The sequence below is a fragment of the Diceros bicornis genome, chromosome 5, assembly GCF_020826845.1.
Source record: "Diceros bicornis minor isolate mBicDic1 chromosome 5, mDicBic1.mat.cur, whole genome shotgun sequence".
Classification (NCBI taxonomy): domain Eukaryota; kingdom Metazoa; phylum Chordata; class Mammalia; order Perissodactyla; family Rhinocerotidae; genus Diceros; species Diceros bicornis.
This window is the reverse complement of record NC_080744.1, coordinates 16,223,215-16,249,993: the sequence shown is the minus strand read 5'-3', so window position 1 is coordinate 16,249,993 and position 26,779 is coordinate 16,223,215. Positions and strand designations below refer to the sequence as shown.

The following is a 26,779-nucleotide window of genomic DNA, read 5'->3' as shown; positions in this document are numbered from 1 at the left end:
ACCATTAGCGGAGAGGAACTGCAATTCCATAAGCTGCTTCAAAACAAGTTCTATTAGGACCAGTTGTACTGCTGCCTCTGCCAACCTCCACAGAAGGGCTGGTAGAGCCTGGCCGATTCTTGTTTTTTGAAAGGGGATAAAGGCTTGAAAGCAACACTACTCTGAGCATGACATCATGTGACTGTGACCCTCAAGTCACCAGTCCTGCTGAGATCCGGAGCTCGAGAAGCTCTGGCACTGGAGAGGCCTCTGGGATGCACTCCTCTCTTTTCGATACTCTGGGAATTTCTTCTCTCCTTATATAGATATAGGATTGAAATGAAAAGTAAACGATAAACAGCCCCATCTTTAGGCTTGAGAAAGTGCATGTGCTGATGGATCTGTGCAACCTTCACATTTCACAGGCAGCGACAGTGTAAAACCATCAGCCAGCCCTCCTGCCAGTCGGCAGTATTTTGTTGAGCCCCCGAGATGCAGTGCCTGGCCCTATCTCAGGCAATGGGAGCAGCAGCCAGATTTTACTTCTGCAGAACTCACATCGCCCCCAAGTGACTTGTTATCAGCCTAGGGCCATTTAAATAGCCATATTTACTGGTCCTATTCAGTTTTTTCAGTATCATATAAACAAAATATCTGGATGCCTAAAATTTTCACCAGTCATGAGCATCTGGTACCTGGGTATCAATATTTACGTACTGTTAAACTACTACCACCCAGGACAAGTTATTTAGTCTCAAAATGTTGACATGCTTTCAGTGTTAAATGTCCGGAATACATAGTAAAATTATTTGGTAAATATGAGGTTTCACATCTATACAAGCTTAATTGTTGTCATTGTTCTTCCTACGAAAACCATCAGTTGGGGTGTTTTTTTAATCAGGATAATAAAATTAATCAAATTCAATTTGCTGGGGTTTATTTTTTTTTCCAGAAATAAGTTCTCAGATGAAATTATTGTAATGTCATCTGGAAGAGGTATAATTTAGAATAGCAGATACAGTCTGCAACAGTAACAAAGAATTTTGTTCAAAAATTTTCGAAAAGCTTTTTAATTTACAGTGTTCTAATTAAAAACCCACTGAAACTGTTTGAGAAGTTTTAACGTGACCTCACACAGTATGCATTTGCACCGATTTCCAGGCACACTGCTGTGCTTTTCACTATTTCCATTTATGTGATGTGTTTCTGTGAAAACAGAGAGGTCAGCTACAGCAAATCACATCAAAGGAAAGGTAACTGGATAGATCCAGATATTTCTGCCTAATTTGGAGGAAGCACATAATGTATGTCTGGAGTGCCTCCTAGGACCTGCCTAAGAGATGTACTTTGCACTAATCTTTTTGCTGTATTCTGACAGTTATTTCTTCATAATCCTCATCATAAGCCTCTGATCTTTGGTGAATGATTTAACCCTAAACTTCAGGCTGGATAAATCCTGTGGTATAAAAATTTAACTCATCACATGCAGCCAGTGTGTACTTTTTTTTTTTCCTTTTGTGTTGCTGTGGTTTTCAATTTTGCTTTACTGCGTATTGGGGGGAGGGGTATGTATTTCCTTTAGAACTTTTTAGCTCTGTTGCCTTTCCTACTAGATTGGTGTGCAAATGTGATAGTGGGTAGCCCACAGATTTTAGATTTCAGGTAATTACTTGTATTTATGCATGCTCAAGTATGCACATACACAGTAAAATTTGCTGCTGCTTCTCAGTTTTTACAAACTGAGAAAGCTGTAGGAGCAAACATTTCTCATGTACACAACACAGATTCTTATTCTGTTAATTGGATTGACACTAAGCGTTTATTTGACCCAAAGACGGCCAAGCAGGTTTAAGAAACTACCCTTGGTGATAGTCTGCTCATTTTTCACTAAACACTGCAGGTATAATCTTATCAAATTTACCTTTCGAATCACTTTAATAAATCAAAGTTCTGGTGGATGTGAAGTATTTTTTAATTATCTAGCACTTCTGAATCACTAGCCCTGCCATGTTAGCGAAGATTTTATTGAGCATCACCCAAGACACATACATGCATACACACACATGCACACACACACACATACACCCCAGATCTGTGCCTCAACCCGTTTGGCCAGTCCCTTTCGAAGTGGGCCGAGTTGAAAGAATTGATTTTGCAGAGAGAAGTTAAATACCAGCATTTAGTAAGACCAGATTTGCCTCACCTAAGGATTCCCTACTCAGTGGCCGGATTTCAAATGAGTCAGGTCCTCAGGATTTGAACAATGCTGCATGCTCTTTCTTGAGTTTCTGCATTATTTTACTGCACCAAATTTCATCCCATCTGTTCCTGTCTGTCTCCTGCTGTTCTTGATAACTTGCCTTCTCTCCCGAACTTCCTGTGGCTCCAGCCAAGCCACATTTGCTAAAGTTTTTCTGGCTCTTAAAGAAGTTGCAAGATTATAGAGAAAACAAGACAGAGATAATGAGAATATTTAATTCTAGAAGGACAATTAAGCAACCTGACATCAGACTTCAGAACTTAGTTTAAATCCAAACAAACAAAAGCCTGCTTTATTTGAGAGCTGGTCAGAGGACCTAAAGTAATTGCATCCTGCATTGCCTAAACATGGAATTTAGTTGTTTCTCACATTCGACAGGCTTCTTTTAGGCACTTAGAAATAGGCAGAACCAATTTGAGTTTGGAACAAATTTGTATCTGAGCCATCAGATGTACAGAAGTAACTGAATGATTCTCATTTCCACAATGCTGTCTGTACCTTAAATGAAGTGCATTAGTATTTGAGCTAGAAACCCCAGTTATATCCTTTTATAGGCAAGGGGCTGAAACATTTGGGATTATCACCACCTTGTGAATATTTCACCACTATAACAGTGGAATTGTTCAATTCGACTGTCACACATACAGTCTTTGAAGGAAGGGTTAAGGCTGAGGGCCCAGGCTCCCAGTCTGTGAATCACTGTTGATCCTTTCCTGCATCACGTGGCATCGGCAGCCTCACATTTTCATACTGATTCGAGGCTATCTTGTGTTCAAAACTGAGTTCACAAGCAAGAGAGTGGATGAGATATAGAGAAAAGGTCAGAGGATGATTTTTATTTTCTTTAAAACCACGTCCTTTTTTAAAAAAATCAATGTATTTTTCACATCCATTCCGAAACTCTTTTGTCAGTAACGTGAACCTTGAGCTATTAAAATCACTATATTTTATGTATCCTTTTGTTTCAGAACATTGTTAGGTAGTCTCAAAATGGCAGTCTTCGATGGTTCCCGTTTTTGCAAACGAAACAGACATTTCTGAAACGTTTTCTTGTCACTTTCTCATTTCTTGTAGATAAGCCTGTCTGCAACTCAGGGGTGGCCTCCTCCTCCCACCCTGGGCTGGTCTCTGGTTCCATCACGTCACTGCCGCCCGTTTCGTTGACCTCTCCCAAGACGAATCTTCCTCCCGAATGCGGTTTGTCCACATGAGCCTCGTGATCTGGATGTGTGCACTGGTTCTCTTTAGGTGATTGTCGTTGAAGTTCAGCAAAGCTGCTTGTTCGCCCATGGATTCCTGTCCCAAGCTACCTCTACCACCCCTCCTCTCCAGCGAGGCTTTTCTGTTTGCCTCCTCCCCTCCCCGTCTGCTCTTTAAAGTTTCGCAGTTCACCAAATTGATGGTCCATTAAATTCACTTGTCTGGAATGACCCCCTGCCAGTACTTGACCAATTTCATGTTTCAATCTGGATTCTTTTTTTTATGGTATGATGCCTATGTTTATTGAAAGAGGTTTACCTAAAAGGCCAACATTTGATTTGATTGCAGCATAGAGAAGAAACACTGGTCCTTCTTTCAAAATTAAGCAACTTTTAAAAGCGCCATTTTATTTATTTCATTTAAAAAATAATCATCTATGCAGCACTTCAAGAAACAACTATATGGTGTTGTATATTATAAACTGGTGACATTCTACTATTAAATTATGTACAACATTTTCATTTTTTATGCTTCTTGAGGTGGTAATGAGAAAAAAGTTTTTTAAAAATGTGTGCCTTGCTGTATTTCTTATACCATTTATTAAAAAGCTGCTTTCACAGTAAAATTATGTTGGTTTGAAAGGAGGAAATAGCAAGGTTGAGATGTGTGAATAATTTCTGTATATATGTATAACCAAGTACAAACATTGATGTATAACGACAGTATAAAATGCTTTCATGTGTGTGATGTCTAGTGATGTGGAAAATATAAGCCTTAAATCCATTAGATTGCATGGTAATTAAAATTGGCATAATAAACATAGTTTATTGGGGGAAAAGGAAAATTAGTGATCTCTTCTACCTGTGTTATTTACCAAATTATTGCATCTGGTTCTGGAAAAAATATAACATGTAGCAGCTTCCAAAATATCCACATTGCATTAGAGGCTTAAAATTACTTAAACTAGAGACTACACATGAAGCCTTCACAATTTTCAAAATCTTTCTGATCACTATAAAGGTCTTGGAACAAAAGTGATTAAATGCCAGTTCCCCTAAACCAATAATAATTTATCCTAGATTTTTTATTTCTACTTATCATTAATGGTTTAATGGTGGATTTCAGGATACCTATTATATCTTATATTTATTTTATATAATTCTTTTGAATGGGTTTGATAGAAAGATGGTAGAAAAATATAGAAAATGGGATGATTATTTTGATTTAGATTGTATTTATTTTGTGTAAATGAAATTAGCTAAGAAATATTCCATTTGGTCTTTACTGACTCTCGTTAAATGCTATTTTTAATTTCTATCATAATGCCTACTAAAGTGCCTAACACACAGTAGGTGTTCAATAAAAATTTGCTGAATTGGAGTATTGAATTAGGTAACATGGATGACATCTATCTCTTCATTTTGAGAGACCTACACTAAAACATGTGAACAGCTAGAAAAAAGATGTAATACAATATGAAACTGCACATATTATATAATCAATTTATATGAAATTTCAAAAAGGAGTGTTGTGGATTCATATAGTCACAGACATGACAATCACTCATTCAACAGATAGTTCCTTAACAGATAGTTCCTTATCTGCAAGGCACTATTCTAGATGCGAGGGATGCAATGATGAGCAAAGACCCTGCCATCAGGAGGCTTACCTGCATATGGATGCAGTGAGCACACAGATGAGATGCAGCAGTTGTCCTGCAGGTGAGGAAGAGCAAACTTGGGGAAAGAGGCACATGAGAGAGAAGCAGCAACAAGGGACAAGGAGGAAACAAAGAAAGAAAGTTAGATGACAGGCACTTAGTGAAGCTCTATTGCAGGGGTAGCACGAGAAAAGGTGAATTGGGAGACTTACTGAAGGGTCTTTTAAAAAGTGAAGTTGGAGCTTTTGGAAGTAATATGCTAGGTAGGAAGGAAACTACGTAGAGTCTTTGTTTTGCACATGATCTTATTTATCATTAGAACTTTAGTACCACACCAAGAACATTTAAAAAATACTAGTCTATAATTCTACTATTTTAATAACTATTTATATTGTTATGCCTCTTCTCATTTTTTCCATACATATTTCTAAATTGAGGAATCGTTCTAAGCTTTTGAATAGGTAGTAATTTCTTCAAAAGGGGTTTTAGGCAAACATCTGGTTGCAGTGTTCGAGATGATTACAGGGGGAAGAGATTAGAGATAAAGGTCTCATTAGGAGGCAGCTGTTAGAAAATAAGCTAGGCTTGAGATGAGAACAGATTACACAGGGACAGTGGCTGGGGATGTAGAGAAAGAACAAATCCTGGAGTCTTTGAAACACCTAAGAGCATTCAGGATCTCTGTTGAGGTATGGTATTATTTTATATACTGAGACAACCTAGATTTTCCTTGGGTAGTAACCAGTGTCAAGTCTACACCTGTTGATAAAACATGCAAAGAACAAACTGACCGTGATGTTTTATTTACCTGTTATACGCTCATTGAAGACCTTGAGGTATTGAAAATATTTGTTTATTCATTATCTACTTAGTATTAACACTGAATTTGTAGAATGACTTTCGGGTTTATTGAAAAATGCTTTTCAGGTTGGAAGGGATGGAATAGCCTCAATCTCCTACTCTATGTAAGCGCTACCTCCCCAGTCACCCTTGAAAAATGGTCACACCACCTCTACCTACACACTTCCAGTGACAGTGGTTCATTATCTGCGAAGGCAAGCTGTCCCACTTGTTGGGTGTGTCTCTTTAGAACATTAGAAAGTTCTTTCTTAGGTTGCTAAAATCTGCATAGTGCTCCCTTCCCTGCCTTAATTTTGCTCACTGGTCCTAGTTCTGTCCTGATGAGCTGCTCTATTTCTACCCCTTCTTTCTTTCTCATGGCAACCCTGAAGATAAGGGAGGCCAGTTACTCATTCTATCCCAGCTGCTATGATTTCTGTTCTTCAGTTCCCCCAGCCGCCCTTCATATGTCATGATCTTCAGATCCATGTCAACCTGACTGAATGTTAACAGACAGAATCCTTGAAATTGAGGAACTGTCTTCATCATCATACATGTAGAAAAATATCTGAACATTTAAGTGGTAAGTTTTCTCTAAAAATATATTCAAGATATATGTTTATTCTATTATTGTAAATTTCAATAAATAAATAAACAAGTAAATAAATAAGAATCCATTACATCCTTCAGTGGCCCAGTCTAATGCCGGAGTCATCTTGAATCTTTTCCTCACATCAAACCTGACCTGTTTCCATATAAAGCAGGGTCCCCCACTCCATTTATTTATTCATTCATTTATTCATTCAGTCATTCAACAAACATTCACTGAGTGGTTGCTCGTGTGAGGCACTGTGTTTGGCATTAGAGACACAAAGGCAACTAAAACGTGGTCTCTGCCCATAAAGGGTTTACAGCTTTTCTTGTGAAAGTGCTTTTCATGTCCTTGAATAGTGTGATTTCTCCAAATTAAGTGATGACCCTATTTATTTTGTTCCCTATCTAGTTTCTCTACATTTTCAAAAACGTAGTGAGCAAAATATCATGCAGAATTATCTGGATCTGACTACTAGAAGTGAAGTGTTTTTGGTATTTGAAAATTTTAATTACAAAAAAAAATATATTTCAGATCTCTGGTCACTGAATAAATAAGCATCTTACACAACAACAGAACAATCTAAATTCAGGGCTTTTGAGAAGCTGAACTTGATGGTTTTGTTGTGTTTGGTTCATCTGGCTTAGGTTTTCCCGATGTTGTAACTCCTGGGAACAAATTAAATGAAAATATCAAAACACACTGAAATGATCCAACTATTTCTTAGCAGTCAAATTATTTTAATTCCCAAATGAAATTGGTATTATTTTAGAATTTTAGTGAATACCTGATTTTTCAAACACCATGTAATTCTTATATTTCAAATTTTTCTAACTTGAATCAACTGAATTTACAACTATGTCTCTTTTTTCTATAAATTCTTTTTCCAATTTTTATTTTGAATAATTTAAGACTTATGCAAAAATTTAGTGCAATGATATTTGCATACCCATCACTCAGATTCATTTATTGATGATATTCTGCCACACTTGTTTCATCTCTCTCTCTGTACACACTTTTTTGTGTGATTGAACCATTTCAAATTAAATTGCAGATCATAACACTTTATCTGTAAATGCTTCAGCATATACCACTGAAGAACAGGGGTATTATTCTACAGGTCCACAATACCATCCTCACACCCAAGAAATGTAACATTGATACAATATCAGATAATCCATATTCAAAGTTCTCCAAATGCCCTACTGATGTCTTTTTATAGTTGTTTCTGTTTTAATCTAGGATCCAAACAAAGATCACTTCTTGCTTTCAGTTTTTGTGTCTTTTTAATCTTGAACAGTTTCCCTACACTTTTATTCTTTCTTTCATTGGTCTTTCATAACTGAAGAGTCCAGGCCAGAGTTACAGAATGACTCATAATCTGGATCCGTCCAGTCGTTTTTCTCATTATTAAACTCAGGGTAAACTTTCTTGTCAAGTATAGTATGTAGGTGATGTGTTCAATAGCTACTCTTTAGTGAAGCGTGAATGAGTCACTGACATTCTTGATGTGTCTTGAAGTTCACAACTTACTCTCCAGCTCATGCTTCATTAGTCTAAGGCAGGGGTCACCACACTACAGTTCGTGGGCCAAATCTGGCCTTCTGGCTACTTTTGTTTGGCCTATGAGCTAAGAATCATTTTTATGTTTTTAAATGGTTGAAAAAAATCAAAAGAATATTTCATGACGTGAAAATCATATGATATTCAACTTGCAGTGTCCATGAATAAAGTTTTATTGGAACACAGCCACACACATTTGTTTACATATTGTCTCTGGCTGTTTTTGCACTATAACTACAAAATTACGTAGTTGTGACAGAGACCATCTGGCCTGCAAAGCCTAAAATATTTACTATTTGGCCCATTGCAGAAAAAGTTTTCCCATCCCTGATCTATGGTAGTCTACATTCTGATACCATTTTCTTAGAGGTAGATAGATTTCCATTCGCAAAGTCAATGTAACATATTAGCACCTGCAATAGTTATTTTTTGCTTTCTAGATTTTATTGAGTTCTCAATTTCAGTTTCACGTTGCTTTAGTAAAATAAAGTGTCCTTCATTTCATAAACTTAAAGATTGTTCCACATCTACAGTTGGTTTAAGGATTTAAATTTAGTTCACTTATTACAGCCTGGCTTTGATTGATTTAGAGGGTTAGTCAATTACAGACTAAGTCATTAGTTCAATCAAAACCATCAGAAAAATTGACACAACCCAAACTCACTTTAATTTACCAATAAACTGGAATCTTTTCTCTAAATGTTTTTCTCAAGCAGTCCAAGGAAATTTAAATCCAGGCCATTTCAGGGTCAGTTATTTTCAAATTTATTTTTCAACCCAAACAAAGGTAAAATCATGATCAAAGACTAAGATACACTTTCATTTCCCAAGTGCTGGTCATAAACGACTGTCTGAATTTACCAAGGAACTAAGTATTCACCTCAGACACTGCTGTGGCTAGAGGTGAGCACTCTTGTTGGAAAGATTTTCAAAAGGTAACAATCTTTCCTTACTTTTTTCTTTAATTCACCATTGACAGCACTGCCACTTCCCACTGCCACTTGCCTAGGGAGGAGACACTCTAGGAAGTCTTTTAGGCACTTCCTCCTCCTTAAAAAGCAACCGCATACCTTCCATATAGCAATGGCCTCTTAACAGGAGTCTTGCCATGTATTTGCATTTCCAGAGTGAAAAAACAAAATGATGGTGCAAGTCAGGCCTACAACATTAAGGTTTCTGTGGCAAAGGCATTTTGGCCAATACCCTGAGACCATGCTGATGCTTGATTAATGGGCCCTCAACAAAGCAGAAAATATACAAAGATTATCTGTACTTGCGTTTTGAAGTAAACCAGGGCCTGCATAAAGCAACTTTTCTGTTGCACACGTAACTTGAAGATGCTCACCTGTGTGAGACTCTTCCATGCCTTTGCCAAAAATATGAATAGGCAATTTCCAGTGAGGAAAGACTCCGCCCCCTTCTCTCCCACTCACGAGGGGGACTTTCCGCTGCTGAGCGGAGTGATGTCACTCTATGGATAACTTCGAAGCCAGCCTAATTCATACTTAAACAAAAAAATTGTTCCTAAATATTGGTACTTGATTGTTGGTTACAAATCCCTTATGACATTATGTTCAAGAACCACTGATATTGAGGTTGGGGCTCTCTCCGCGTGAAGTGAAGTGCCCCAAAACCTGGGACAGGGCATCCGCAGAACGGAAGAATCCACACCCCTCTGCATGGACGCACAGCCCAAGATGCTCCACAACCACGAAGAACCCACCCGAGCTTTCCCGTGAGTATGTTCTTCAAAAAAAGGTGAATTTAATGGAAGCACATGTAAAATGCAACAAAACTTGTCCTCAAATTTTCATTGGAGAAATGGCCGATTCTGAAGATTTGGCCCAGGTAACTTCACCTCTTGTTAACTACAGAGACATAAGATATGGAACATCAAGGTCTTCCAGATGTACGCAAAACCTTTGTGTCTCTACACATAAGCTCCCATGTCATCAACTTTCCAGACTGTGGCATCACTCTTTCTCCCTCTTCAGCCATTTCACGTGGGGAATTTGGACTAAGATCACCAGATGTAAAATTTGGTACTTCTTCCCATACCATCAAGACATACAATAATGGATTTTATTAATTTAGTAAATATTAATAAATACATGATTTAATAAGAAACAACACTAACTTTATTAAAACATTTCCTTTTATTTTTTCTGTGAAGAAGATTAGCCCTGAGCTAACACCCAATGCCAATCCTCCTCTTTTGTTTTTATTTTATTTTTTTGCTGAGGAAGACTGGCCCTGGGCTAACAGCCATGTCCATCTTCCTCTACTTTGTATGGGACGCCACCGCAGCATGGCTGACAAGCAGTGCGTCGGTGTGCGCCCTGGATCCAAACCTGCAAACCCAGCCACTGAAGCAGAGCACGCGCGACTATGCCACCAGGCCGACCCCCTAAAACATTTCTTTGTCCTTACACTTAACCTACTAGTAAAAAAAAACCCCAACTCCCTGTTAAGAAATGGGCCATTACAGACATAAAACAAATATTATTCAGAAAAATTTATTCAAGGACTAAAATGATCGAAGGCGTTAGGAATATAAAAATGTGTAAGATCCTCTTTAAATCTCAATATTCTCTAAGCACTGGTTTATAAAATATAAGGTTTATAGAATTAGTCTGGTTCTATTAGTTGATCAAGTTACACCGGCAGCAATTCAAAACAAATAATTCCGTCTGTGTGTGTGTGTGTGTTTGCTCACTTGCAAATATGTTTCATTTATTTTAATGTGTCTTTTTATATAGAAATCCAAGTTGCTGAAATTTATCTTGTCATTAAAATGGTGTGAAAATAAAATCAGTCTTCGTATAGGTTCTCTCGTCCCTGCTGATCTCAAATGACCGATGACACTTACAGCGAGGTTTTGCAAAATGAAAGCTCTCTCACTTCTCAGGAAACAGTTCTTTTTTTTACATGTATACCATTTGCCTCTCTTCTAAATACTTTTTTCAGTGTTCTAAGTTCAAAATTATTATTTTACCAATGATGTCTTTCCATGCAGACTATATGTAAAAATATTTTTTAGAAAGTAAATTTGCTAATTATTTGAAGGATAAGAGGCATTTTCAATAGGAATGAATAATGTTCAACGGATATATTTAAAAAAAGAAAACACATTCTGAAGGATTCAGAATGATTGAACACCAGAATATTCTTGTTAACCTAAGGGTATGATTATTTAAATCATCTGTGACTTGCTGGCAACTCAAACATTTTTTAGCAAAATTTAATCTTCGATGATTCAGCATCACCATAATGATTACCTATTATTATTTAGTATAGTAAATGAGTAAGTTAGAGGAAATCAGTCTAAATCAGTAAACACAGTTTGGATATTGTTTTTTAAATCAATCTAAATGATAATACAATAAATCATTATCACTTGAGCGCTTACTATGTGCCAGGCAAGGAGCTAAGCACCTTATACACTCAATTTAATTTAATTTTTACAATACCCTATGTGGTGACACCCATTTTACAATAAGGAAACTGAGGACTAGAGAGATAAGCTGGTTATTATTTGTTTCCTTTTCCTAAAAGCAGAGTGTGGAGGAAAAACATTTGTTTAGAAACTCATTTTCCATCTAGATAAATAAGGACTTATTTTGAAGAGTTCACTTAACATCTACACGTATGTTGCTAAATTTCCTGTCTGTATTGCTTATTTAACATATTTCGTGCCAAAACTGAAGAAAGGGCTTTCATTTTTAAAAAAAGTATTTCTTATAAAAATTCTATAGGAAGAAATGATAGCTAAATTAGCACTTGAAAAAGGCCAAAGAAAATTATATACTGTATATAATTATGCCTCATTATGACCTCTGCACATTTTCCAGAAAAGTTAGGCGTTAAAAACACACACAACAGGAACACCTTAAAGGTCAGATCCTGATGAAAGAAAAACGCAATAGTTAATTATGAAGGACGAGATGAATGTTCTAGTAGGAACATACATTTTTATCGTTACATTTTGTTTGAGAAATACTTTAAAATATACAATTTCCCTTCCATATATATTTTTTCCATATCTGAAAAAGGTGGTGGAGAGAGGCAATTCTATAAAGCATAAGTATAAATTAAATTTTAATTTAATGAAATGAAAATGCGGGCTTTGCTCTGATACCTAGCATTCTTTATGTGATTTTTCTTCACATGGGTCTTTTTTCCCCAAAAATATTCTAGCTTTTAGAGTAAATATTGATCGCTTCTCAGCCTTTTGGCTAAGATCAAGTGTAGAGTAAATACTGAGGTCTCAGTTTGCTCCAAATTTACTCAAAATCTTCAAGAGATATTTTTTAAGATGCAGAGTTCCTGGATCATATATGTTGGATTTCACCCTGGCAACATACCTAACTATAAACATTTAAAGTAATAACAAATGACAACTGTTTTTTAAATTTTTATTAGAAAATAACATCAGATTTACAAAATGTTGCAAAAATAAAGATAGTGCACTTTAATCAGGCTCACCTATTGTTAATATCTTATCCCATTTGCTTTATCATTTTCTTTCTATCCATCCATCTATGTAGTTTTTTCTGAACCATTTGAAGATAAGTTACATACATCATGGCCTTTTATCCCTAAATACCTCATTATACATCTCCTAATAGGAATATAGGTATATTGTCTTACATAACCATAGTCAGTTATGAACGTCATAAGTTTACATGTATAAATACACAATGTATTTATCTAATTTAACCTTTCACATTCCAGTTTTGTCAATTTTCTTAATAATATCCCTTTTAGCACTTTTTCCCTCTTCAGTACACAATTTAGGTATTTAATTTAGTTATCATATCTCTTTGCCTCCTTTAATTTGGAAACATTTCCCCAGCCTTTCTTTGTCTTTTTATGACATTGACAATTTTGAAGAATAGATTTCCCCCTCTTTTTTAAATAGATTATCCCTCATTTTGTGTTTGTCTGATCTTTCCTTATGATTAGATTGAGATCATGCATCCTCAGCAGGAATGTTCCAAGGCGTAGGTGATGTTCCGTCCTCAGGATATCCTGTCTGGAGACACACAGTGTCCATCTGTCCCCCACTAGTGATATTAATTTTGATCATTTTGTGGAGAAACCCTGTAAAACCATGCAAATATCCTGCCCCTCCTCAAGATTTTCCCTATATTTAGCATCCATTGACCATTCCTTACCAAGATGGTTGCAAAATTATGATTTTCCCACTCTATCACTCTCTCCACATTTACCAGTTGGCCCTTGGTATTCCACCACAAGTAAAATCTCTCCCTTCTCCTCTATTTTATCTATTTATCATAGATATGAATTAATGAATTCCTTTTTCCCAATTATTTATAATTCATTACTGTAATTAAATTATTTTGGTGCTCAAATTGTCCCAGATTTGGCTAGTGGGAGCCTCTTCAATCTAGCTCTTGTATTCTTATGACATCTTTTAAGCAATCCCTTACTTTCTGGTGTAACACGGTGTTCTAATCTTAACTTGTGTCTACCTGCCCAATCCTTGAATCAGCTATTTCTCTGCAGAGCCTTGGTTCTTTTTAGTAGGGATTGGCATTAGAGACCAAGATATGAGTGCTAGGTGTGCTTATGGCTACTGGTGTGTCCTTGCTTCTTGACCCTTTCAACCAACAAAGCTAGGAAATACATGAGTGTGTATATACATATATGTACACACACATTCAATTATATATGTGCAAAGGCGTATTCATACATACACATGTATACACACATACACATACACACAAACATGCATATACACACTCATATACTTATTTTTGAAATCAGGAGTTCACACCACTTCCTCCAATTTCAATCCATCTCACAGGAGTCTTTCTTCACTTCTCCGATTCCGTATTTGTATTTCCCTTCTTCCACCATGAGAACCCTGGATACTGACAACATCAACACATTTACTCATTTGCTGAATGGTATATTACATTTAAAATAGTTTCAGGGGCCTGCCCTGTGGCATAGTGGTTAAGTGCAGGCACTCCGCTGCTGGTGGCCCGGCTTCAGATCCCGGGCTTGCAGTGATGCACCGCTTGTCAGGCCATGCTGTGGTGGCGTCCCACATAAAGTGGAGGAAGATGGGCACAGATGTTAGCTCAGGGCCAGTCTTCCTCAGCAAAAAGAGGAGGATTGGCATGGATGTTAGCTCAGGGCTGATCTTCCTCACACACACACAAAATAAGTAAATAAAATAGTTTCAGAATTGCTTCAGAACCATTATAATAAATAAACCTGCTGAAAAGAGTTCAGGATTCATTTGCAATTCCCCCATCTCCACATTCCCCTTTCCACACACCCTACCCTGCTCAAGACTGAGGGTGTGTGGTCAAATACTGTATTCCAAAGTTCCTAAATTACCTTGTTACTAAGTTATTGGCTCTTTTCTCCTCCTCCTCTCTTCCTCCCCTCTTCCTTTCCTCCCTCTCGTCTTTCCTTCCTTCTTTCTTTCCCTTATTTCTTCCCTTTGATACGGTTATGACATTCATTTGAAAAATTAAATTCATTTGTTTCCATTTCCTTTCAGTTTTAGGTTATATTTTTCTTCCCTTTCATTCTTATTGACTTAATTTTATTTTTGGGATATGTAGAACATTAACATGCTTTCCACCGTTGAAACTACACAAAAAGGTGTATTCAAAACTCTGTCCCTCCCTCCTCTATCCCATCCACCTTGTTTCCCTCAGCCTTTGTAAGTCTGCAATTCCATTGTCTTCTGGCTTATTCTGCCTCTGTTTCTTTCTGTAATAATAGGCGGGTATATGTATATGTTCTTATTTTCCTTTCTTTCTAGCACAAAAGGTAGTGTACTACATATGTCTTTTGCTTTTTTCTTTTAATAATATCTCCTGGAAATCACTCCATATCAGTGCATAGAGATCTTCCTCATTCTTTTTTATAACTATATGGCACTCACTAAGTCACAACTTTTTTGAAGTCCTTTTATAAGTACAAAAGGAGATTTGGAGTCTATTCCATGCCTACATTATGTGAGAGGATACATGACGAGACTTTTTTTTTTCAAAGAAGGTGTTGGCATAAATGGTTGTGTCCACTCCGCCCGTTGTCTGAGAGCAGCTGTGTGCTGGGTCCATGTTTTCATGCTTCTCTTGACTTTCCTCCAGAGGAAGGAGTTACCCCTCTCCCCCATCTCTTCAGCACACTCCACGCCACCGTTACCCCCACCAACAAATGGCTACTGTTCCTAGACCTAGAACTATGCTTAAATATCTGCCGTCATAAAAACCTTCTCTCAAGAGTGTTGCCTCTGTCTGCACACCACAAAAGGCTCCTAGCTGGATGGGCCAGTCAGGATGAAATCCATCATTACTCTGCTGGCCGGGTCATGCCGGCACACACGTGGGAGTACGTCCACCCAGAGCAAGGGTCGAAGTTTCTTCATTTTCAAAAAGGCACCATAGAGCCCAGCAGCAGCTCTGTCCTCGGTCCTTCTTTCCTGTCGTGTTATTATCACACTCTCCATCCCACACCGTGCAAATCCTCAGAAGATTTATGCTAGTGCATCCCTCCCATTTGTTCTCCCGCCACAGTCTGATTTCTGCCCCCTCCATTCTGCTGAAACTGCTCAACCACAATTCCCCAGGAAATTATAATCCTACCTGACAACAAAGAAGTGCCTGGAACTTGGAACCTTTCTTGAAAACCATTTTTCTTTTGACTTCTGAAGCCTGCAATCCTTTTTTCCCTCCTACTTTTTGACACATGTCTCCTTCCTGCCTTCTTTATTGAGATCCTTCTCCAGGTTTCCTTCTTAGCCTTCCTCTGTTTCCACTCTATAGTTTCTATCTGAGTTATTTTCTACTTCCATAATTTCAACTCACCTCTAGGTATAACTTTTCAGCATTTCATCACGAAGCTTGGCTTTTCTCAGGAATTCTAGGTCTAGGTCTAGGTCCATTTATCCAACTGCCTTTTCCCCTGATGGTTTCCTTAGGACCTTATACTTTAAAACCAGACTTGTAATTTTTTTACTCTTTTATATAATTCTCTATCTCAGATAATGACATTAACATGTTCTGAATTGTTCAAGATTTAAACTTCAGAATATCTCTGATTACTCTCTCTCTCTGTTTTTTTTTTTTTTTGTGTGTGTGTGTGTGTGTGTGTGAGGAAGATTAGCCCTGAGCTAACATCCGATACCAATCCTCCTCTTTTTGATGAGGAAAACTGGCCCTGGGTTAACTTCCATGCCCATCTTCCTCTACTTTATATGGGACATGGCCGCAGCATGGTTTAACAAGCGGTGCGTCGGTGCCCACCTGGGATACGAACCGGTGAACCCCGGGCCACCAAAGCAGAGCGCGCGCACTTAACCACTATGCCACGGGGCTGGCCCCACTCTCTCTTTTTTTAGTCTCCCAAATGTGACTAGAAAAGTCCCTGTGTTCCTTCTTCCTCATATTTTGAAACCCTGTTTAACTACTTTCCATCCCCACTGCCACCTGGATGCCAAGACCCCAGTGACTCACACATGGTCCACAGCAATAATATTCTTATTCCTGATAATTTTTGGGTCACTCATAGTGCTAATCACTTTGCCTCATACATTTCATTTAATCAAGTCCTTTGTCAATATCTAAATTTGTGCCCTCCTGGAGCTGCAGACAATGCTTGTGAAACAGAAGACGTATCCTCTTGCAGGTGGGTTAGCAACTTGGGGATTCTCTGTCTTTAGTCTGTAGGAGACTTACCAGAGAAGCTTGTGAAAATGAAGACTGCAGGTTCCCACCTTTGTTCTGATCCCGCAGACCTGGGGTAGAGCCTAAGCATTTACATAACGAGTACCCCAGGATATTCTTTTGCAGGTATTACATTGACCACACTTTCTCAGACATTCCTCCAAACAGTCCCTAATCTAGTATCCAATCTATGTGCAAGAGATGATATTTTTCATATGTATTCATACACTACCTATTTCCAAAAGTGATGTGTGATGTGAGGCAGCTTACAATAAAAAACACAATTAATTGGAAAATCATTAATATAATAAAAGACATGAGCCAAGAAATAAAAATGGTGAGAGAATAATTGAAAATTCAGGCTAAGGGACAGTACTGAAACTAAGCATAAAAATTCACTCTGAGCTTCTCAGCAATGAAGGTAAAGAAGAAAACATGACCAATGAGAGTATTCTTTGTCTAATAAAAAGAAGTAACTTTCTCCTGCACCTTAGCTTTGGGAGGAATTTGCCCTACGGGTCTTATTTGGGGACCGTTGAATAACATAATAGACAACATAATTTAAATCTATTTTTTTTTTAAAGAAGTTTGCACAGAGTTACTTCTTACAATAAGCTTAGATGAAAACTAAAGGCATAATATGGTTGCATTTTGGAGAATCTTGAAGATGAGTGATCGGTGGATCCCTTCCATGGTCCCTTCTAATTACCAATAGTCTCAGTCAGGCCTTTGAGAGGAGATGAATAATAGACAATTCAAAATTGAGATTACTGTTCTGTTCTACTCAGAGATAGTCCGCATTTCTGGTGGAAGAAAGATCCGATGTGTAGATGACAAAGATGCTGTTTTCTTGTGAAAAATAAAAGGACTTGTCTGGTATTTTTATCTTAATGGAGAGTCACTTCACCTCTGAACAGGAGTGAGCCAAATGAGCACTTTCACACAGATCGAGGGCAATTCTCACAAAGCAATTCGATGTCTGCAGTAACTCATGGAAATGCCAGAACCCTATACCATAAAGCACAAAGGAGACGGCCTGTCTTAGAAGGTTTTGAGGATAAGGAGTACCAAATGTCTGTCTCGACCACAGAAGATCCTTAACATGACCCCTGTAAAATGTTTAATTTTGAGACCAACTGCATGATAAGAGTTAACCAGGTAAGCCACAAATTGTGACCTTAAGGAACTACATATGGCAATCAGTTGAGCAGACTACTTTAATATTATCTGTTTAAATGTTAAAGTGTGCCTGCCAAAAATTGATCACTTTTGCTTTAGAAGAATTAGTATTTAGCAGCTTTTCCTGACATAAGTTAACCAATAGGTTGAATTGCTCGTCAAAGCCATTTCTGTGACCATAGAGGAAGGCATGTCGTCAACACATGAAAGGTACTTGGCTTGCTGTGGCTAGGTCATCTAAAGACAACCAATTTGTTCAGTTATAAAATTAAAAGAAGAGCACTTGGGATCCAGCCCTGTTTTATGCCATTTAAAAATTTCATCTGTCAAAAAGAAGGCCTTTCCTATCCATGTTAATTTGTGCAATAATGTCCAGCAGTAATGGCTCCGATAAAGAATTATAAGCCTTGAATCTATGTTGAGATCATACACTTAGGCCTTTTTATGGATTCAATGACCAATGATAAATCAATAAGTTTCATGAAAAGTCTTAAAATGCCCCTAACTGATTGAAAGACTGCAATTTATCTTCAGAAATATATGCTGCATGCTGATTTCTCATCTCTCCTTCAATTGTCCAAATCTTTTCTCCCCATCTAACCTCATGCCTCTTCTTATGTACTCTCTTACATTATAGTTATTTTAACATAGATCTTAGAGCCCCAATTAGTTTTCTGTTTTATTGGATCCTCCAAAGCTTTGAACAGTCATTCTATAAATGTATGCCTGCTCTATATATTTACTAAATAAAAGAATGAATGAATGGTGGGTGCATGAATAAATGGATGAATATTTCCTACTTTGGTTATGATCAAATATAAAGTTCCAAATGGTACAATTTGGAGACACAGAAGGAAGAGACAAAAAGTCAAAGAACATGATGAATGTGATCTGTGTCCTTTAGCTCAAGAGTTTGTTTTGGCTTTCAGTCAAAGAAATTTGGAATCATGTCACTCCAGATTTTCAAGGTACAGATTGTTGAAAATGGATGGGTTCCATCAGCACTTGTCATGAAATTACAGACCTTGTCACATTGGCCAAGCCATTGAAATGTTCCAGTTGGCTTCCTCTAATGTTCTTTTCCCAAGGAAAATCCAAAGAACACCTAGACAATCTGAATAATGAAGATTGTAAATTCCTTAATTTTCTCATTTCTGTCTTGGTTCCCAGGTGTGTATCAAAGGGTTCTATTTAGCCTCCAAAATGTTTTCAGTTGATTGATAACATATTGTATTTAGATACCAGCTCTTTTTCAGTACATTACACAGCCAAGTCAATGATTTCCTATATTTTTCGCTTCATGGCATACATAAGAAGTGATGATATCATACTCTGGAGTAAATGGAGGAGGTGGGCCACCGTGGGGGCTGAGACAGTCCAACCTCAGCACAACAGTAACACCACATTCTGGTGTCTGCCAGAACTAAGTTTGGGAAGCTCTGGGCTTCAGTACACAAAATTAAACCTTGGAGTAGAAAGTGGTTATCAGGTCCAGTTTTTCATTCCTAGGAATTATATTTAATTACTCTCAACATCCAAAATAGTGGTTGTTTATTCTATGCTTGAAGATTTCTAGCGGTTGTTGAGAGACTGTCCTGCTGTGGGAACATGGTTTGTGTACAGAAGTCCTCATTTTGTCCACCTTGCTCTCTACTATTTATAGTCAGCTCCTTTCTCTTCTCGTAAATGAAAGTCAACATTCTCGTAAAAACTGTCCTTCAAGAACTTGAGTACGTCACTTCTCAGTCTCTTTTCAGGTAAATAAGAGCAATCCCTTCTATCTTTTTTCCCTGGGGCTGGTTTCCTATTTCCTCAATATTTTATTTTATTTTTGGTTCTCTAAATTCACTGTGATTTCTCCACATATTTTTTAAAATATGGAAATCAAAACTTGACAAATTATTTTATAAAAATCTGGCCATCACTGCATATGTGCATATGGGTTTACTCACCTCTTACTGTGAGCCACTGACGTTCTCATGTATTATTCCACTGTGAGTGTAGTTGATTGACACCACTTACACTTATTCTTAACAAACAGGTGAGAAAATGTGAACCAGGGACTCAAATAATAAAACTATAAATATTAATATTAATCATAGCTGTGGTTGAGTAAAGCACTGTGTTTAATAATGCTTGACAAATGTTATCTCATTTGATTCTCACAACAACCTAATGGGTAGATAGAGTAGTATTCCCTTTTTGTAGATGAGGACGCTGAGGCTCAGAGACATGAGGTAACTTGTCCAGGGTTGGTCTTGGATTCAGGCAGATTAATTCTCTGACCACTGCCACTTACTGTCTCCAAGAATAGCAGTTCAGAATAATAATGATCAGACTGATTTGCACTGTGTATGTTGTTCTGGTTTTTTCTGTAGTTATCCTGATGTAGAAGCCAATTCATGTTAAAAGGTGACTTCTACCTTCAAATTTTATCAGTTGCCTCCTTAAGAGGACCAAGTATAACATCAAAAGAGTGAATGCTTCTCAAAATATGCTTCTAAACATATTTTTTCCTAATCTATTATGTTCATTTCTTTTTGCTGAGGTATACTTGGCATATAACCTTATATTAGTTTCAGATGTACAACGTAATGATTCAATATTTGTATATATTGTGAAATTATCACCATAAGAAGTCTAGTTAACATCCGTCACCATATATAGTTACAATGTTTTTTTCTTGTGATGAGAACTTTCAAGATCTACTTTCTTAGCAACTTTCAAATATGCAATATAGTATTATGAACTATAGTCACCACACTGTACATTACATCACCAGGACTTATTTATTTTATAACTGGAATTTTGTACCTTTTGACCCCCTTCACCCATTTTGCCCACCCCCTGCCTCCACTTCTGCCTCTTGCAACTGCCAATCTATTCTCTGTATTCGTGAGTTTATTTTATTTATTTTAGATTCCACATATAGGTGAGATCATACAATATTTGTCTTTCTCTATCTGACTTATTTCACTGACCTTCAAGGTCCATCTGTGCTGTCATAAACGGCAAGATTTCATTCTTTTTTATGGCTGGATAATATTCCATTATATATATAAAATCTGTACATAATCACAGTTTCTTTATCCATTCATCCGTCAAAGAACACTTAAGTTGTTTCCATATCTTGGCTATTGTAAATAATGCTGCAATGAACATGGAGGTGCATATATCTTTTTGAGTTAGTGTTTTCATTTTCTTCCGATAAAGACCCCGAAGTGGAATTGCTGGATTGTATGGTATTTCTATTTTTAATTTTTTGAGGAACCTTCATACTGTTTTACATAGTGGCTGCACCAATTTATATTCCCACCAACAGTGCACAGGGTTCCCTTTCCTTCACATCCTCGCCAACATTTGTTATTTTTTATCTTTTTGATACTAGCCATTCTAACAGGTGTGAGGTAATATATGATCATGTTGCTTCTAGGAAAAATCTTATTTATTAAGCAAATAGTTACATAGCACTTACCATGTGCCCAAATACTCTTCTAGGTGCTTTACAAATACGAACCCTATGAAGCAGGCACTACTTTAAATGTGGAGAAACTGAGGACAGAGAAGTTAAGTAATTGCCCAAAGTCCCAGAAATAGTATGAGAGTAGAACTGGGATCTGAACCTATGCACCAGAGATCAAGCACTTAACCACTCTACAATCCTCTATTGCTTGCTGGGCAATGTGTTGTTTATAGAACGTGTGATGACTATTTTAATTCTATTACTGAATTTAAAACCATAAAGTTAGTGTTTGTTGGTAGGAGTGTGTAGGCAGACATATGCATACAGATACACCTTTTAATAATTTAAATGGAAATGAAAACAAGACCTCTTACCCAGAGACGGCTTTGTCCATAGTAAAATAAGCCAGGAAACCTATGGTCAAACACACAAACAAACCTCAAGTTTCACGACTTCCAGTGCAGTAGTATAAACAGAAAGTCAGCAAAACCCCTTCCCTAGTTTGGGAAACCCGAGTTTTCAAGTGGATCCAAAATTTGGTGTCTTGACTCCAACTCTAAGTGGTAGAGCCGAGTCAGGGCTGAGAGCCCTGAAAATTATCCTGGGCTATCCCATCCTCAGGGCAAACTGAGGGGCCTTGAAAATATTTCAGCCTTGAACCTATGTAGGCATCAAGTCAGCCTCTGCTTTCATCATTGGAGAGGATATTATTTAGCTATAACACATCTGTCGTTTTTTAATGGCAACTGCATAAATACATCACAATTATTTTACATTCTCAAATGTTGGTCATTGTATCCCTCATAAAAAGGCTGTTCAATTCAATCTAAACAAGGAATTTTATCACATGATACCCTCCACCTGGTTAATTTTAATAATTTTTATTTATTTATTTTTTTCCCCCAAAGCCCCAGTAGATAGTTGTATGTCATAGCTGCACATCCTTCTAGTTGCTGTATGTGGGACGCGGCCTCAGCATGGCAGGAGAAGCGGTGCGTCGGTGCGCGCCTGGGATCCGAACCCTGGGTGCTAGTAGCAGAGTACGCACACTTAACCGCTAAGCCACGGGGCCGGCCCCACCTGGTTAATTTTAAATGATACAATTTGGAAGATATTTGGGAGTTCCTTTATATCTAATTTCACTGTAAGAGGCCTGGGACATTTTGACCTTTGTTGAAATCAGCACATATTTCAGTTTGGGAAAAGAGAAGAAGAAATATTCCATCATACAGCTTATGTTTGATGTGTACAATTGCACCTAAAACAAGACACTAAGTCAGATACCAAGTGGAATTTTGGAAGATACTATATATAATTATAGGTATAGCCTAGGTGAGCCAACCAACCTACAGGCAGCAGTGCTAAAAAGGGGGTAAGCTTGATATGTTTGGACACACACCCACCAGAGAAGAGGCAGCTCTCTGGGCACTGGAGTCACAGGGCCTCAGTTTACATCTCAGCTCTGCCACTGGCTATCTGTGTATCGTTAGGCAAATTACTTATCCTTTCAGAGCCTCAGATCCCTCAATCGTATAATGGGGATGCAAATAATTTGCAAGGTTGCTTTGAATATGAGAGATAATGTATTAATTAGCCCAGTTCCTAGCTCTTTGTAGGTATATATGTTAACAATGGTGTTCTTCATTATGAAGGTCATGTCCTTATGTACAATTTTGATATGGGAAATTAAACAAAGGGAAAAAAGAAATGTTTTTGGCATCATCAAAATGGCAAGAATAAGGCTTTTGTTCTCTTTTGGTGTTCAAAAGCTGGACACTCGGTTGTGAAGTGTCTAGTATTAGGTGACTAACACATACTATTCCAACACACTACATGCAGTAATGTTCTGTCAAATATTTGCTCTATCACCCTGGTTCATTGTGACATATTTTATTTGAAGCAAAAACATACACCTTCGGTTACTACATAGGTTTCCATGATGCAGGCAAACTCATCCAAAGTAGGATCATCTTGCACAGGCTCGGAGCTGTACGAAGAATCATGGGCAACATGTATCGTCTGTGTACACTTCCCCACATGTAGCAAACGGTGATAAATTATATCTTGACAAAGAAACTACTCTTATTCAAAGCAAGTTTGGAAACAATATTTCAGGAGTCTAACCCTTCTTTAATCATACACTTTGATGGAGGAATGTTCTTATGCACATCAGCTCAGCTCAATTCCTTCCAGAAGGACTGACATCTTAAACTGCACTAAACAATGAATCACCTTGTCAAATAAAGTGCAAAATGGAAAACCTGCTCCCAAACTCATCCGATATAATGACATTTACAACAACATGTTTGAGGTGATAAACCGACAATAATAATTATATTTCCTTTAGACTTTGATTGTACTTTGAAAGTTCGATGCAATCATACTTTCTTCCTTCAAGAAAATTTTACACCCCGACATTTAATTTCTGAAACTTCAAACCTTCTATGAACATGCAAATCACAGTTGGCATTAAAAGAAGCACTCTCGGCTCTCTTTCAGGAGACCGGAATAATGATGACGACGATGATGCAAACAATAGCTAAGTATAGGAGACTTTTCGTGTAATTCAAGGTTGATGGAAGCATTTCAGTTCAGAAATGACAAATAGAGCACTTTTCTCCCCAACAACACGATTTTGCTGGGGAACTCTCTTGAGGAGAATAAAAGCAGAATCAAGGTCGTGCAAAACACAATATTACAGCCGCATGCATAGAGCTTTTGCACATAGTAGGCACTTAATTATTATTAAATGACTAACCATGGAACTTTCCCTATGGTATTCTGAGCATTCAGAAGACTAGGTCACTCCTCTCAGGGTGGGTTTTAACTACCCTCACAGAGCAGCCGGGGTTTTCCCTGCCCTGAGTTTCCAGGTCTTGCCGGCACTCCTGGCTCCCTCTGCTGCCCTATAATCCTGCTTGGTGAACAGGCTCCCCATCTGGCTCCTGAGCAAATGCCCCACTTCCCTCTGGGGTGGCCGAACATCGGATCCTCCCCTACGTTCCTAAGTTCTCACCACTCCAGCAGTTGTGTTCAAAGCCTGTGGGCTCGTGCTCACTAGTGTTCTCCATCTATTTTGCTGCTTGTCCGTAGCTCTGGCTGCAAGTTCAGCAGGGAAAATGTTAAAACTTTTGGCTAAAATGAGATTTGATATACCATTTGCAGGTACCAGTTGTCCATGCTCTGTCTGTCTTGGAACTCCTCAGAGAATCAAGCTTAGCCTGTAATCTCTTCCCAGAATATTTGTGATTACAAAATCTACTTATCACCCAACAGTTTAGAGATTGAGATAACAAAAAAAACTAAGTCACGTATAAAAATAAGACTTTTATTTCTAGATATAACTGTTTTAGCTGCTCTACCGAACATAAAAATTGTGTGTTTTGTATGTCTAGGAAGTTGAAATCTTACATAAATGAAAGACATGTTATATACATATTTTTTCTCTATGATCTCTCAGATCTTATTTGGCCTCCCACGATAGAGATAATAAATTGTAATACTCCAGAACTAAATTATAAACATGTTTATTAAATTACTTGTTTGAAATACTTTGCTTACACCTGCATCAACTATTAGATTGCAAATTCCTGGTGATCTGTATCTTCTTCTAATACTAACACTATATCTTCCAAAATAGTAGCGCTCAACAAACTGGTTAATATTGAAATGAATATAATTATTTCAATAAAGGGTATCCTGGATTTTTTTTTAAATACCAAAAGGCATTTTGACAGTCTTCCAAAAGGCAGGGAGATTTCTAGAGCAACTTGACTCGTGTCAGACACAGCCCATAATAATTCCACAGTTCATATTTGTTAAATGATAAATGAGGAGCAACAAGGAGGTGTTTAATATATGGAATGTGAGACACTTTCACAATATAGAACTCAGTGGAGATGATCGTGTTGAACAATGAACAAAGCAGGGTGCCATGAGGATTTAGGTAGCAACAGACAGCTGTTCTCACCCTTGACGTGGCAGGAGCTTCATATATACATCTCTAATGGACGTCTTCTCTCTAATTCTTGGCAAGATGTTCATTATGAAACCCATTCCAGAGATGAAGATAAGCAGCTTTCCTGAGGTCAAACAACAATAATAGGGCTGAGCTAAGATTTGAAGTCAGGCCTGTCCTCTCCAAAGCCTATTCTTTTCCCTTGGCTCTGTTCTGCCCTGCTTGTCACCTGAAGTCCATAGAGCCAATGGGGTGGTGGGAGCAGGCAGGGTGGGGAAAGGAGATCAGCTTTACATCATTTCAGACTCATTACAGGCAAGGGAGATTTGAGGTAGTGAAGTCAGTTAGGAGAGGATACTATGATTTTGTTGATCCTAAAAATGAAACTTTTCTACATATGCGTGCATGTGACTCTAGCCAATTTTTAAAAAGTTCTTCTGACCCGAAGTGTAGAATAACACTTGCCCATTCTTTGAAAACAATAAGAGATGATTGGTGGCCACATGCTGAAATGCTTATCTTCCCTCTGCTCTACACATCGTTATTTGTAAAATCATTGACAGAGGAAAAACGATAAAGACTCCATATTGTGCAAGATACTGCTGCATTCAAATAGCTTTGTCCCTTTCTTAAGAAATCAGGCAGGAAAACTGGCTAATTGGAGGGCCAGCACGCCCACGAAGAGCACATAATGAATTCCGGGGGCAAGGACACATCAGAGCTCACATTCTAGTAAATGACTTTAGTAGCAATAAATCGAGAGGTTGCCTTCTCTGGAGCGACGTCCACGAGAGCAAGAGCCTCACGTAGCCTGCCAACATCACACATGTAGAGTCTGGGTTAACGTCTGTATTAATTTAACTTTTTGCTGGAATTGCTGTTCAACTTTTTTCTTTTAAATGAATCACTGCTTTACAAAATGAAAAATCTGGAAAATGTAACAAGACCTCTATGACAATTAGTGCTGTATGCTCTTTTTACATCCTCTTTTGGAAACTGAATTTTTCATGGTTCAGATACTGTTCCAATAATTAATTTGAAAATTTGCCTTATTTTTCTGAATTCATGTTCTTCATTTTTCTCCAGGGAAGAAGAGAAGGAACTGCAAACCACGTACCTTTATGGCAACCTGGTTGAAACCGCAGGTTAAATGATAGCAACGGCAATCTTACTTCTTCTCTGTCTCTTTCTGGGCCAGTGAGTTCAACACGTTGCCACTTGGCAGCCTCAGCCCGCAGAGTCATCCACTGAGAAGAGAATGTGGGCATCAAGTGTCGGCGGTCTGCACAGATTCGGGGAAACCGTGTTCAGAATGCTTATACGTACTTCTCAATTTTATAACTACTAATTGAATCTACCTCAAGCCAATTCACT

The 26,779-nt window shown here is 37.8% G+C and overlaps 1 protein-coding gene and 1 pseudogene across 2 annotated transcripts in view; both read left to right on the top strand.

The window, feature by feature from the left end:
- The window catches only part of AKAP6 (A-kinase anchoring protein 6), a 438,207-nt gene extending 433,648 nt beyond the window's left edge, over positions 1-4,559 (top strand). For both annotated transcript variants that reach the window (XM_058540747.1, XM_058540748.1), the window contains one exon: positions 3,314-4,559. The gene's annotated coding sequence lies outside the window, so the exon portion shown is untranslated. The remainder of the gene's footprint in view (positions 1-3,313) is intronic.
- Positions 4,560-12,309: 7,750 nt separating this feature from the next.
- Positions 12,310-12,463, top strand: LOC131406584 (U2 spliceosomal RNA; annotated as a pseudogene).
- Positions 12,464-26,779: the final 14,316 nt, after the last annotated feature.